This window comes from Muntiacus reevesi, chromosome 17 (genome assembly GCF_963930625.1).
Source record: "Muntiacus reevesi chromosome 17, mMunRee1.1, whole genome shotgun sequence".
In the NCBI taxonomy this organism is placed as follows: Eukaryota; Metazoa; Chordata; class Mammalia; order Artiodactyla; family Cervidae; genus Muntiacus; species Muntiacus reevesi.
Window position 1 is genome coordinate 33,686,951 of NC_089265.1, and position 13,613 is coordinate 33,700,563.

Sequence of the window (13,613 nt, forward strand, 5' to 3'; positions counted from 1 at the left end):
GAACTATTAATTTGACATAGAAGTTACTCTGGGTTATTCATGTTTGACTTTTTAGAACAAGGCCCTGATTAGGTATTTTCTTCTAATTTGGCTAATACAAATTATTTAAAAAGTGAAACAGAATGGTAAGGAAAAGGACAGGAATGACATAATTAAAAGGATACATTTAAAGTACATTTGCATGGGCCATATATCATGACATGATCTTGAACTTTGTAAATTTTAAAGATGTATGCAAATATATTTGTGTTTTTCACTCACATGATTTCAAACTAAGTCCCTCTTTGCAAAGGGTACCAGGTCACTCAGTAAAGTTTTACGGCAGTCCTTAAAAAACACCAAATGTGCTGAGTTATTTTTGCAAATGAATTTTCCAGATTTAAATGGTCAAAGTATATTAACTCAGAATTAAACAGCCAATGAATTCTTTCTGAGTAGGTTTCTGCCAGGAGAAATAATGAAACCTTTAACCAGGAAATAACAAATCTCCAAATTCTTCTGAGGATATTGCAATAAAGTGATTATCCTGTAATATTAGAGTACATGAACATACAAAGGAGGTTTAGAGGCATAAGGAGTTTTCAGGATTCATAACATTTTTCCCACAGAAAACCGGTTTCCTGGTCTATTTCCAGAGTTGAAAGGGGAAGGGAAACTGATGTTAACTAGAATGCAGGCTTTTCATCAGTTCATTTGGTTTTATGACTATTCCCCAATATACACCAGGGGTGTATTGTTCATAAAACCAGTCCCAGTGAATCTTTTTCAGCTATGTCTCATGAGTTGTTTAAATAACAAGAGGTACATGCATGTACACACACACATATATACTCACTCACTCACATAAACTCTCTTCATTTAGATTAACTTGGTAGGGAACATTAAAGCAAAAGTGGTAAAAATAGAAAATTAAGATCATTTTGTGCTCCCTTCCCTTTTGAGTACCCTCACTTACTGAAGCATGGAAAAGAGATGTGCCAGGTAAGATAATCTGAGTTCCAAGTAAGAGAAAACCTAACAAGTGTTAGTTGTTCAGTTGTGTCTGACTCTTTGTGACACCGAGAGTCAGTCTACAGTCCGCCAGACTCCTCAGACCATGGAATTCTCCATGCAAGTATACTGGAGTTGGTAGCCATTCCCTTCTCCAGGGGATCTTCATGACCCAGGGATTGAACCGGGATCTCCTGCATTGCAGGCGGATTCTTTACCATCTGAGCCATAACAATGGTTCTTAAACAATAAGGATGATTATTATTTCATAGGGAATCAAGGGGTAAGACTAGGATTCATTAATTTGGTGGTTCAGCATCATAAAAAAATTTTTATCTGTCTTTCCACATCTCACCACAACTATAAGAAGTGAATTATGAGATCCAAAGAGGTTAAAACACAGACATAATGTTTCTCAGTAAGCTACTGAGCCAGGATATCAGGCCACTCTGTCTGAGTCTAGAGCCTATTCTTCTAATCACACTGAAGCCATGAAATATGTTATCAATGTTAAACATTATCTAAGGAAAGGAGTAATTCCTATTATTAAACATAGTAATATACACGAGCACCCAAACAATTAGATTGCTTATTACAGAACTGTTGAAACCCTGGCCCTGCTAAACATGTTGGAAAACACACATAGCTTACCTATGCTTAGAGAGTTGTCAAAGAGTTGTCAAAGATTATAACATCTTAGAGATAACATGAACTGTGTCATGAAGGAAGCAAAAGACTTTCTGAAGTCATTCCGCTAGTCTTCAGTCAAGTTTATTGTGATTATACTAGGACTTTTAGAGAGATTTACCATCCACTAGAAAGAGCTAGACACACGAGCAATTATGTTATCATAATTACTGCTTATACATTTAGTGACTGGAGTCCACTGTTTCATTTACTCATCCCCCCAAGCCCAAATAGGGTTTTTTCCCTCCATTTTATCTGTTTCATAAGTGTGTGTCTATCTTCAGTGTGCCCATGTATGGTTGTATAGGTTGGACACTGAACAACTATACCACATACCCCTAAATATTCTACTTTGTCCCCATGCTGCTCTTGATCCAACTGAAGGAATGCCCTCATCATCTGCTAGAAAAATATCCTTCACTTATCTGTTTTGAAAGTTTCTTTAGAATCACCATCTCAGGTCAGAACAAATATCTAGACATTGTAAGCTAAACATTTATCAAATATTTCCTCAGAGACAGGCTCTACATGGCAGTTTCAAGTACAGTTTCAAGTACTACAATTGTAAGTAGTTTGTGCAATAACTCTATGAAATAAATATCATTATCTCTGTTTTACAGAGAAAGAAACATGGGCTCTGGGGATTTTAATAGCTCACCCCAAGATAAAGAGCTATTTACAGAGTTAGGGATTATGCTCTTTCATCTCCAGTGCAATTTCCACTCTGGAAATGGGTGGAGAGATAAGATTCATTAGGAGAGCAGGCGGCCGCATGCATGACTGGCTAGAAATATTGAGGGGACTGGGATTAAGGTACAGAGTATGAGATTCTCGGGGGAGAGAAGGGGCACAGTGGGAGAGAAGTGGGCATAGCAATGACAGACTTTCTCTTAGTCAGCTCAGTCGTGTCCGACTCTTTGCAACCCCATGAACTGGAGCACGCCAGACCTCCCTGTTCATCACCAACTCCCGGAGTTTACTCAAACTCATCTCCATTGAGTCGGTGATGCCATCCAACCATCTCATCCTCTGTCGTCCCCTTCTCCTCCCACCTTCAATCTTTCCCAGCATCAGGGTCTTTTCAAATGAGTCAGTTCTGCACATCGGGTGGCCAAAGTATTGGAGTTTCAACGTCACCATCAGTCCTTCCAATGAATATTCAGGACTGATTTCCTTTAGGATGGACTGGTTGGATCTCCTTGCAGTCCAAGGAACTCTCAAGAGTCTTCTTCAAGACCACAGTTCAAAAGCATCAATTCTTCAATGCTCAGCTTTCTATGAAGACTTTTTCTACTTCTCTGTATATCCCAGAGTCAGACTCTGCAGCTAGGCCACTTTCCTATTTATCCCAGGTTCATTTGGTAATAATCAACCTGAGAAATTGCAAAAGCAAGTCTGCTCAATTGTCATCACACATCATGAGCATCTACAAGGAACAAAGAACTTCTGCTCTCTGTTGGCTTGAAAGAAAGAAATAATATCTGGAATTTGCAGTTGAAGTTTTTATATTTGGCAGGATCACCAATCACATGTAAATAATGGTCAAGTCACTGAACCATCTGGTCACTGGTTTTATCAGCCATTAAATTAGGTGGTAAAATGAAACATTATTAATAGCTTGTGAATTGTTATTCATTCACATGTGGGGGAAAAAAATGCAGAAATGCTCAAGGGAAAGAGTATTACACTATCTTATTAAAATTTTACCCTAAGTTTAAAAGTCATGTGTTAAGAGAACTCAAAATTTGAATAAGATATAGTTTTGCCTCTGTAAGCCTGAAGGACATGAAGACCCTGCCCAGTATAATAGAAAACCCAGTGTTTGTTTTAATGATGAGGTACACACACAGTGTGTGCACAATGTGTTTTACTATTCATGTGGGGCAGCCCATCAGTTCATATGGCATCCACCACTGATAGCCTCCAGGAGACTCTTCTGTTTCTTGCCTCTCTCTTTTTTATTTCTTGTCATTCATAGTTCTCTGCAGGTTTGTAGACCCACAAGCTTGACACCAGCAATACCTGGTTTCCTGATTTTTCCATTCTTTAGAGTAAATCACTGTATAATAAAGAAACTTTCTTTTGTTACTATTAAGTTTATAATATAATTTTCAGGCTTTATTAAGATAAAATAAATGAAAATGAAGAGAAAAAATATTAAAGAAATAAAGAATGCCATCCACTTATCATTCATGCTTCATTCAAAAATCGAACACATATTTATATATAATTGACCTGTGATATGCCAGGCACCATTCTAGAAACCAATGTAGAAATCAGTTATTCAGTCCCTACCCTCAGGGAACTTAGATTCCAGTGGGGATAAGTAAATAATACACAAATAATAAAAACAACCACATATCACATGACAACTGGCAATAATACTTTAGAGAAAAAATAAAACAGTGCAATAAGGGATGATGGATGCGGTGACATTTTATGCTGGGGGTCAGAGAATTTGGCAATGCATGTAAAGATTCTTTCATTCAATATTTATCAACTGCCTGTGAAGAGCTTGGTATTGTATGCAATCTGAGATGAATAAGACATGGTCCCTGCCCTCCAGAAGCTGACAGCTCAGTGGAGAATCTCGCCACCTGCTCCATTAAGCAGACAGATGAGAAGTCTCAGGGCATATTGAGGCAGTAACATTGTACTCAGCCACCAATCTGAACAGATTGTAAGTATTCCAAAACTCACAGTGGTTTCCATAAAATAATTCTCACTTCAAGTAAACATTTTCAGTTGGTGAGTAACTCTATTTTCCACCGACAGCCCTCATATTTGAGGGCTTCCTTAATGCAACGATGACTGGTTGTTCTGACTGGTCGCCAAGGATTGTTTGGGTCCTTATTGAAATGTACTTGCTCAACTCCTCCAAAGCAACTTGGCTGGATTCTTGTTGCTGTACTGGCAAACACTGCTTCTTGTACTGAAAAATTTGTTCTTTCTGAAAATCTAGACTGTCCCTGGATGGGTTTCATGAAAATCAAAGATAAAAAGAATTACAGTTTTTTTTTTTCAAGTGATGAAGCACTTTGTATCCACAAGGTTTACATAAATGTAGGTCACATCCTAGATACTGTGGCATTTTATCCTCATTCTATCAGGATTTGTGCAGATACCTGGCTCAAAATGTCCCGAATCATCAAGAAGACAGAAAAGGGTGTAATTATGGTCAAAATACTAGCTTGTATCAACAGCTGCTCTTGTTTATTGTGTTTTTAATACAACCTCCATGACCCGAGCTTTACAAAGTTTGTAATAATATAACATTGTTAAAAAGAAAGCTCGATCATGGGAGGGGACAGCACTGAGCAGAGAAGTCTTTGTTTTCCTGAAGACAGAGCCTTTTTTGATAGGGGATGGGAGATCTTATCACACACAGTTGTTCCAGAGTAAAGGAGACAGACTTGCTGATGTCCACCAGCACAGACCAGTGATAATCCACTCATTCTGCAGGCTCCATGCTGGAACCTTCCTCATCCCCATGTTCTCACTGTCTCATGCCTCACCCTCCACCACCCTTGGAAGACTCAGAAGAGTACATTATTGTGGCAGGGCTGAGACACAGACACAGGTGGTACCGCTTGTTACAAACGTTTCAGTTTTTGTTGGGGCTATGAGCTGACTTTTTAGCGTTTGCTCTGTCTGAGAAACAAAAGCTAGGGTTGCAGCCCCGGTTGCACCGCTGCTGATTCCCACAGGTTGCTGTCTTGCAGAGAACTTGTTTCTTCCCCTATGGCACCTGAGGAGCATGGTGCCAGCCTGAATCGCATCCAAAGATCCTCATTTCCTTACTGCTCCAGACAGTGCATTTGTGCAGTCCTGCCTATTCTGTGTTGGAGAAATTTCATATCAAAATTGGAATTTTGTTGAGCTATTCCTTTTTTTGCTGTATCAAGGTAAAAACCAATTTATCATAAATTCTTTTTTCACATGTTGGAATCCTTTCCATTGGTAAAGTGTTTTTTTTTTTTTCTTTTCCCTTTCTTCTTATCATGGCCTCATTTATAGCAGCTTCCACTGCTGTGATCATGTCAGCTTTAGGGGTAAATGACAGACAGGAATTTTGCTATCAAAGTTACTTCCAAAGGCCACCAAAAAGTCAATCACTGGATAAGATCAAGAACTTAGTTCTAAATATAAACTTTCTCAGCACTTGCAAATAATAACTTCTGCCAAAGTTTAACCCTATGTTAAAATTCCCCTTAGGAACTTTGCTCCTCTCTAAAAATTCTTTTTTCTAAGGATGTCACTCAAGGTGAAATTCACTCCACTGAATCTTAAGTAGGTGATTCTGTGGCTTATTTGTAGGTTGTACATTTCTTGAGTGATAGAGGTGCTAACATAAAACTTCCATTACCAGCTCTGTGAACTTTGATTCACAGAATATATTGCAATTAAGTAACTTCTCAGGGTGGCCTTCCAAAATGGGAAGGGTGTCCAGTTGTTGGTGGGTTTGGCTTAGGTTGTGCAGTTTATTTGTTTGGGTTGTATGTTCTGAAAATGTGCCCAGGGTTTTTAAAAGGAGTGATGGGAACATTTGTATAAAATGGAACTGAAAGCAAAGGAACAGACATTGCCAACGCTCTAATTATGAACCTAGCAACATGAGTACAGAGTGTAAAGGGTGTAAGACAAAAATAGACGGAAAGGAGGGGAACCTGGGGGTCTCAAGTAGGATGGCTGCCTTTCCTTCTGAGCATGCAGGAAGTAAAAAGCATAAAGTTCTCATACCCTTTTGGATAACCAGATTTTTGGCAAACTGGGGCCCTTTTCCCTAGTATCCTTGTCACTATGAGGCACTGTCTGGACAGAGGGTAAAGTTCTGAGGCACCTAGTCATTTATGTCAGGTAATCAGTATATCCATTTCTCCCTCCTTCCCATAATGTTTCTTTCAAGGCCAAAAGGACCAATGCTCCATGGAGTGCTGAACTAGAGGAGAGAGAGGGAGGAAGATCATGTTGGTGCCATAACCCTTATGATGTTCAGTTGCCCAAGAGGAAAAATACCAAAGTCTTTGGAAAGTTTTGACAGACACATTTCCCAGAAGCTATAACCAGAATAGCTGGAGGGTTGTTAAACAAAGGGTATTTTTGTATTTTTGTAGTCCACAAAGAATTTGGAAAGCTTGAGAATCGACAAGATATGGGTGGTTGACACACACTTTCTCTTAATTTTTGAGGTTTGTTTCTTTCCTCTTGCATCTTCATTTCCAGGCAAGTGTGTTTCATTCCAGACTTAAAATTCTCTCTCCAGTCTCTGCGTGGATTAGGAGTAATTCTAAGGTAAACATAACACTGCCGCCTCTTCTTGAAATGCATAATTTTATTCTAAAGAAGATTTCATTGAGGGTGTCTGTTTGACTGCCCCCCCCCCCCGCCCCAGGTTGTATATGAGATCATATTTCCAAGGTAGCTATTATGCTATTCTAATATAATTTAAGGATGGGGGGTGGATATAGTTAGCTGAAAGTATCTTTTAAGGCTTTTTAAAAACAGGTGGAAAAAGAAATGCACCAACACAAATACTTCACGGCCAAGTCTCCCTGAATCCAAAGCTAGAACCAGCATGTTTCCAAATAGAAGGCTGAAGCCCACTGAAAAGTCCCAGCAGGCTGCTGGGTTTGCACTATAAGGTCCGGTAAATTTCATGTAATTACAGCTGCCTGCTGAAGGAGTCCTGCGGTCTCCACAGGCTGTTAAGACCTTAGTTATAGCCAGAGAGAGAGAGAGAGAAGGTGGGGTTCAACCCCCCCAACCAGTGCCAGAAGCTAGGCACTTCCTGCATAACATGGACAGTTAGAAAAAGCCAGCTGTGCAGAGTAGAATTAAAAAACTCTTAGATTTAGATAAAATAGTGCCGTGTGTGTGTGTGTGTGTGTGTTCCTTTTAAGAAGTATAAAAAGGCAAAAAAAAAAAAAAAAAAAAAAAAGGCAAATCCTAGAAAAAGGCAGCTAGCCTTTTAGGAAATGCCAAAATCTGCTCCACTGTACTGGGTCATTTTTCTAGGTGCAATACATACAACAAGCCATGGATTCGTATTGAGTTAATCATGGTGGTGTTCAGAATGACCCAAAAACATGCCCCAAATTCTGACTCCCAGGAACTGGCTCAGATGTTCTGAGTCAGAGCATCTAGATTAATTCATGGGTCTGGTCATCTGTGTTTTTATTTGTTTGTTTGGCCTCACTATGTGACATGCGGCATCTTAGTGCTTAGACCAGCCACAGAACCCACGCCCCCTGCCATGGAAGCGCCTAGTCTTAACCAGTGGATGGCCAGGGAGGTCCCTGGGTAATGGGTGTTGTACCAGCCACAAAATTATTAGGAGCCTTGAAAGAGGTGGTTGTCTTAAAATTCTCTGTGAACTGCAAAGTGCCACATTAATATTAATGTTTAACTAACATGGTGTGGACAGTGTTCCTTGAATTTGTTAGCTACTGTGCTAAGAACTCTTAGAGAAATGAAGGAGGCCCGCTGTAGTGGCGTAGTGTGCACAGTTGATCATTTTCTACTATGTGTGTTTACCAAGAATACTCTCCTCTCAAGAAAATGAATTCCTTAAGCAAAAATTTGTGAGCCACATCTCTCTCTCAAAGTAGTAGTTTTGTTGTTCCTGATTTAACTCACAAATAACACATGAACATCAAGACTTAATTCCAGATTTTTTCCAAGGGGGAAGGGGTTTCAGTCTTTCTGATTCTTTATTTTAATCACAGCATTATTTGGGGGTGGGATGGCTAGAATTTAGGCTAGTTTGATGACATTGCTTCCTCTTTAAATTGGACAGCAGGGAATGAAAATCATTAGGGGACATTTGCATTGTATTTGGATGAAAGGGTTTTCCTTAATATGTGTGCCTTACTCACAGAACACATTCTTAGAATGACTTAATAGTGCATAGTTGACATACCTCACACACAGCGGAGGCCTGAATGAGTGAGCTGTGGGATGAATGAATAGTGAAAAGTAAGTAAAAAGAAATACTAAAAACATCCCAACAGTATTCAAAATTTGGACTATGTTTCATTTGTAGTTACTACTTAAAACTGGAATCTAATTAAGCAGACATTTCTTTTTCACTTATAAAAGTGCTTTCACAAAAAATCCTGGAGCTGGGAAATAGCTCAGAAAAACTAGTCTAGTGTTTTTCAAATTGTGTTTCCTAGAGTTGTAAAGCAATGTTACTTTACCTTGGTTAACATTTGAATCACTTGGGACTTTTTTTTTAATTACACTAATGCCCCATTCTCAAACAGTTCAATTCAGATCATATAAGTTGACTGGGCATATGGTTTAAGTCTTCCAGGTAATTCTAATGTATAGCCAGGGGTGGGTGGGACCCACCATTCTAAGGGTTCAACACTCCCAACATTTAGACTTGTGTTCTGATAAGTGCAAGTATACTCTCTGGAGACAACAGGATGGAATATATTAAACTGGAAAAACTGGGATATGTTTGTGCCCAGTAGAGTTTACATTCATTTCAGAGGAAACACTAGACTTCTGAAAAATTCAACAGCATCCTCTCTTGCCCTCTTTGTATAGGACCTTCTGCAGGTATACAAGGGACACATGGATGATGAAGGCCCAGTCTCTCTCTTTAAGATTTTATAGTCTTGCCAACTGAAAACATACCAAGGGTTGGCTTGTGGCAGAGGCACAGGGAAGGAATGAGAAAAACAAGTATAAATATAACTTTAATAAAAAGCAGGTGTGTCATGGATGACACGGGAAGGCTTGAATCATGGACGAAATATAGCTTTCAGCATTTGCTCCACTTTCTCATCTCTTCTTTCCCCAGCCTAACTGACCAAATGGAGCAGTTCTGATATGCACAGTCAGGGAACACAGTCTGCTTTGGGGCAGTGCAGGAATAAAAAGAGAAACAATACAGGCGCCATGCTCTTTCTTACCTCTGCTTGCTGTGTGCGGTGCTTGGTCGCTCTGTCGTGTCCGACTCTTTGTGACCCCATGGACTGTGGCCCACCAGGCTCCTCTGTCCATGGGGATCCTGCAGGCGAGAGTGCTGGAGAGGGTTGCCATGCCCTGCTCCAGGGGATCTTCCCAACCCAGGTCTCCTGCACTGCAGGATTCTTTACCATCTCAGCCAGCAGGGACACCCACTTGGTGAAAGGGAGGATATTTCCTAGAGTCTGCCATCAGGCAGGAGGTTCTTCTGGTGGAGAAAGCATGGGCACCAAGGGCCCATTTCAGGACGGCTTCTAGATGTCACACACATTTCTCTGTCACAGGAAAGACAGAGAACAGCCCCTGCCTGACTTGATTTGCTTTTGTGCTTCTCCAGGTCAAAGATTATTAACAGTCCCAGTTTTGTTTATCTCCTGGCATGAATGAGCAAAGCTGAGTGGGAGAGGGACAGAGAGAGGGAAAGGAGGGAGGGATGAACGAAGGGATAAAGGGAAGAGAAGGAAGGGAGATAGAACAGAGTTAAAAGTTTCCATTGTCTTCAGCTCCTCATATTCGTCTTAACTCAGAATTTTTGGAATTTCATTGTTCTCTTCCTAAACATAGTCACCTGGCAAAAGACTTTTCAAGGTGTGATTAGACATAAGTTGGTGTAATGTCCCACTGACTCTGTCCAGTGCATTTTCATATTTATAATATGTTGCTGTTCCAATCATTGATAGATACCAATTAAACAAGTCATGAAACACATCTTGGGCATGAGTGCTTTCTGTGATCTATCATCTTACTTCAGTAGACTATTTATTTAGCACAAGAGAAATTCGAAGAATCAGATTTTTTAAACCGAATAAATACACAAGTTTATTACCATGTGAGTTGAGAATCCAGCATAGTGAATTACTGCAGCAGAGAAAAAATATTCTAGGGAAACCCAAAGAATCAGATGTTTTAAATGAAGTAGTGCTCATGCCTGGGTAGAAGAATCAGGAAGACAAAAAATGCCCAGCTATTTGATGAGATGACCCTTAAAGGCTGGGCAGGAGTTCAACATGTAGGCAATCATGAGAAACTTGAGTAAGAAAAAGGTACAGTTTTGTTCAGACAATTCTGGAGTTTAAGGTATTGGTAGTAAAGCAGTGGAAATTTAGAATGGAAAAATGAGTCGGGCAGCATTCCATTTGTGGTGGCCTTTCAATGCTGTTAGAATATTTCTACTTAAGTTTGGTCAATAGTCCTGAACCACTGAGATTTGTTGTTGTTGTTGTTGCTTTGAGCATAGAATTTAAATAATCAAACTTTTGCTCTACTAAATTTAATTGGGCAGCACAATGGAGAAGAGATTGGGCCAATAAGAAAAACATTAGGAGCAGAAGAATATACAAAAGATTATTGTATGAGTCCAAAAAAAGAGACATTTGTATTAGAAAAATGGGTTTTGGTGTTAAGAAAAGGAAACAAAATGTGACCCTTAAAAATTAAAAAATAGATAATAACTAATGAAGAATGATGTTTCTATATTATAAAACAAGCACTGACTTGAATAGATGATTTAAAGTAATCATACATGTGGGAAATAATAGTTTTTGTTTTGCCTGTTTAAATTTCTGCTGGACCTGTTTAGTGTTACTAGTAATTTTGGAGATGTGATCAATGAGTTTTGAAAACCATGGTGTTTTGGAATAGTAGATGATGATAAAGGAAAAGAATATTTAGAGATAAATGAATGATTGATCTACCTAATAGAAGTGTACCTAGTTAGAAATGAAAAGTTCAGTACCAATCAGAAGTATGAAGGATTTTCATTTTACTGAATTGATCAGTTTCTGACATCTAGTAGGAAGCCATGGAAGTTTGTAATTACTCTTATTAAGAATTCTGTGGCACTATGAATCCATCCACTTCTGTTCAGATTCTACTATTATTTATTTGTGACATTTTGTGGTATCTTTTAGTTAGTGAGGCCTCACTCAACAGTTATTTTACCTTTCAGCACAGGCCCAGTAAGAGGGACTGTTAGAGTTAACATCTGACCAGCCTCAGGGATATCTAAGCCCATGTTACCTTCCATCGAGTCATTCAGCAGAAGTCCTGAGATTTGCTTATAGTTCAGTTTCTCTGCTTGCTGATGGTGAAATATGAGTGTGGAGATGTTTAGAGATTAATAGGGTGCAAATATACACATACAAATACAGAGAAACAGGAAATAAGAAGAAAAAGAATGTGAGGCCAGAGGCAGGACAAATTCATTCTAAGTGAACTACAGGAAGCTTTGTAAGTAAAGTGATGTTTCTCAAGAAAAGACTAATTGCCAACCAATTCATTTCCTCTTTCTTTCTTCCTAGCTTCATCCTTCACTTCCTTTACTTTCTCAAATATTTATGGAGTACATAGAGAGCTGAAAGTTCTATCAGAAGAGCTTTCGGCTCTAGTCAGACATGAATCTGCTGTCAAACAACAGAAAAGAATATTATCCCAAGTATGGACACATCCAGTAGAAATTGTTAAGTGGTATAAGATGTATAAGATGAAGATAGAGAAAGGTTTGAAAAGTGGCTGAAAAATAGTCATCTTAATGTCTTTGCTGTGTTCATTATCTTGAAAACTGCTCCTGAATTTCTTCAGAAACATCCACAGCTATGCTGGGAAGCAAGGTGAAATCTGGTAACTGGGGTCCCGAAAGGTGAAATCTGGTAACTGGGGTCCCGAGTGAGGATAAAAGCTCTGGTTTGTCACCAGCCATTTATAATTCACAGCCTGTGAAGAGGTATACGCCCATGGAATTCAACTTGTGGTGTTTTACTTCTGAGTGAGTTTCTGAAAATCACTTTCTGAAACCTCATTTGAAAGACCCTTTACAAACAATTCTGTGACTCTGCATGGTTTTCTTGCTAAAACGGTGAAGACTGAACTTGGTTTGTGGGCACAAAAGTCTTACCCACATTGAGAAGCTTACTGCACTTTGGGTTTCACCCTCTTGGTTTTATTCTCTCTCTCCAACCATTGAGTCTCAAAGCACATTCTTTATTTAAGGAGATGCAGCACCCTCTACAGTAGCGGATTGTGAGTCATTAACATCCCGCAGCAAGTTCTAGTCTTGACAGATAAGAGTCAGCCTTGTGCGCAAGAAATGTTAAACAAAGTCTGCTCCATTTTTCTCTCATTCTCCTACACAATACCAACTTTGGTTGGCCAGGGACCCAATAATAAAACTGTAGTTTCAGAATTTAACGTCATTTCCAGGTTAGGTCCCATGACGTTGATACTGAAACCAAACTGTTTCTCTTTTTAAAGAATCTTGTTATCACTCCCAAGAAATCTCGGTGATTCATTTCCATTCTTGCCCCATTCTTGTGCCATTCAGCAAAATGGAGGTTGCTCCATCAGTTTTTGGTCTCACTAGATTCCCCCCTCATTGCGTGATTAATTACTGGCTTTCTGGTGACTTCTTAATCGTGTTTTCTTTTTTTTTTTGTATTTTAAAATAGTCTTTATTTTCAGAATTCCCTAGTGTAAGATACAAACCCTAAATGGAATGTAAGTAATGGCAATTACTTTTCTCACCATTCAGCTTTACCTTTACTACCAAAGACACCATTTGAAAATGTGTACAAATCATAAAGTTTAAAATTTCAAAATAAACACAAGGCAATTAATTTCTTCAGTGAAAACATTAGCATTTAAAGGTTAAAGTCTCAGAAGAATGTGCTTATTCCTTAAAATTACTAACAAATTACCCATTTGTGTTAGCATGTGTTGTCTTTTTAAAGATGCTGCATACACATAGAGAGGTGGCCTTTGAATATTTAAACACAATCGGTTTAAGCCAACAAAACCGAAACACACTTTTATTGCTGGAAATACTGAAATCCACAGCTTCGTGTATGAGTTAGTGCAACTTCTTGACAAATCACCTGTTAAATTTTAGCTGACAGCTTGTCATATATTAATTATAAATAATTGTAATATACGGCTATCATAATGCATGCAACACAAAAAAATAG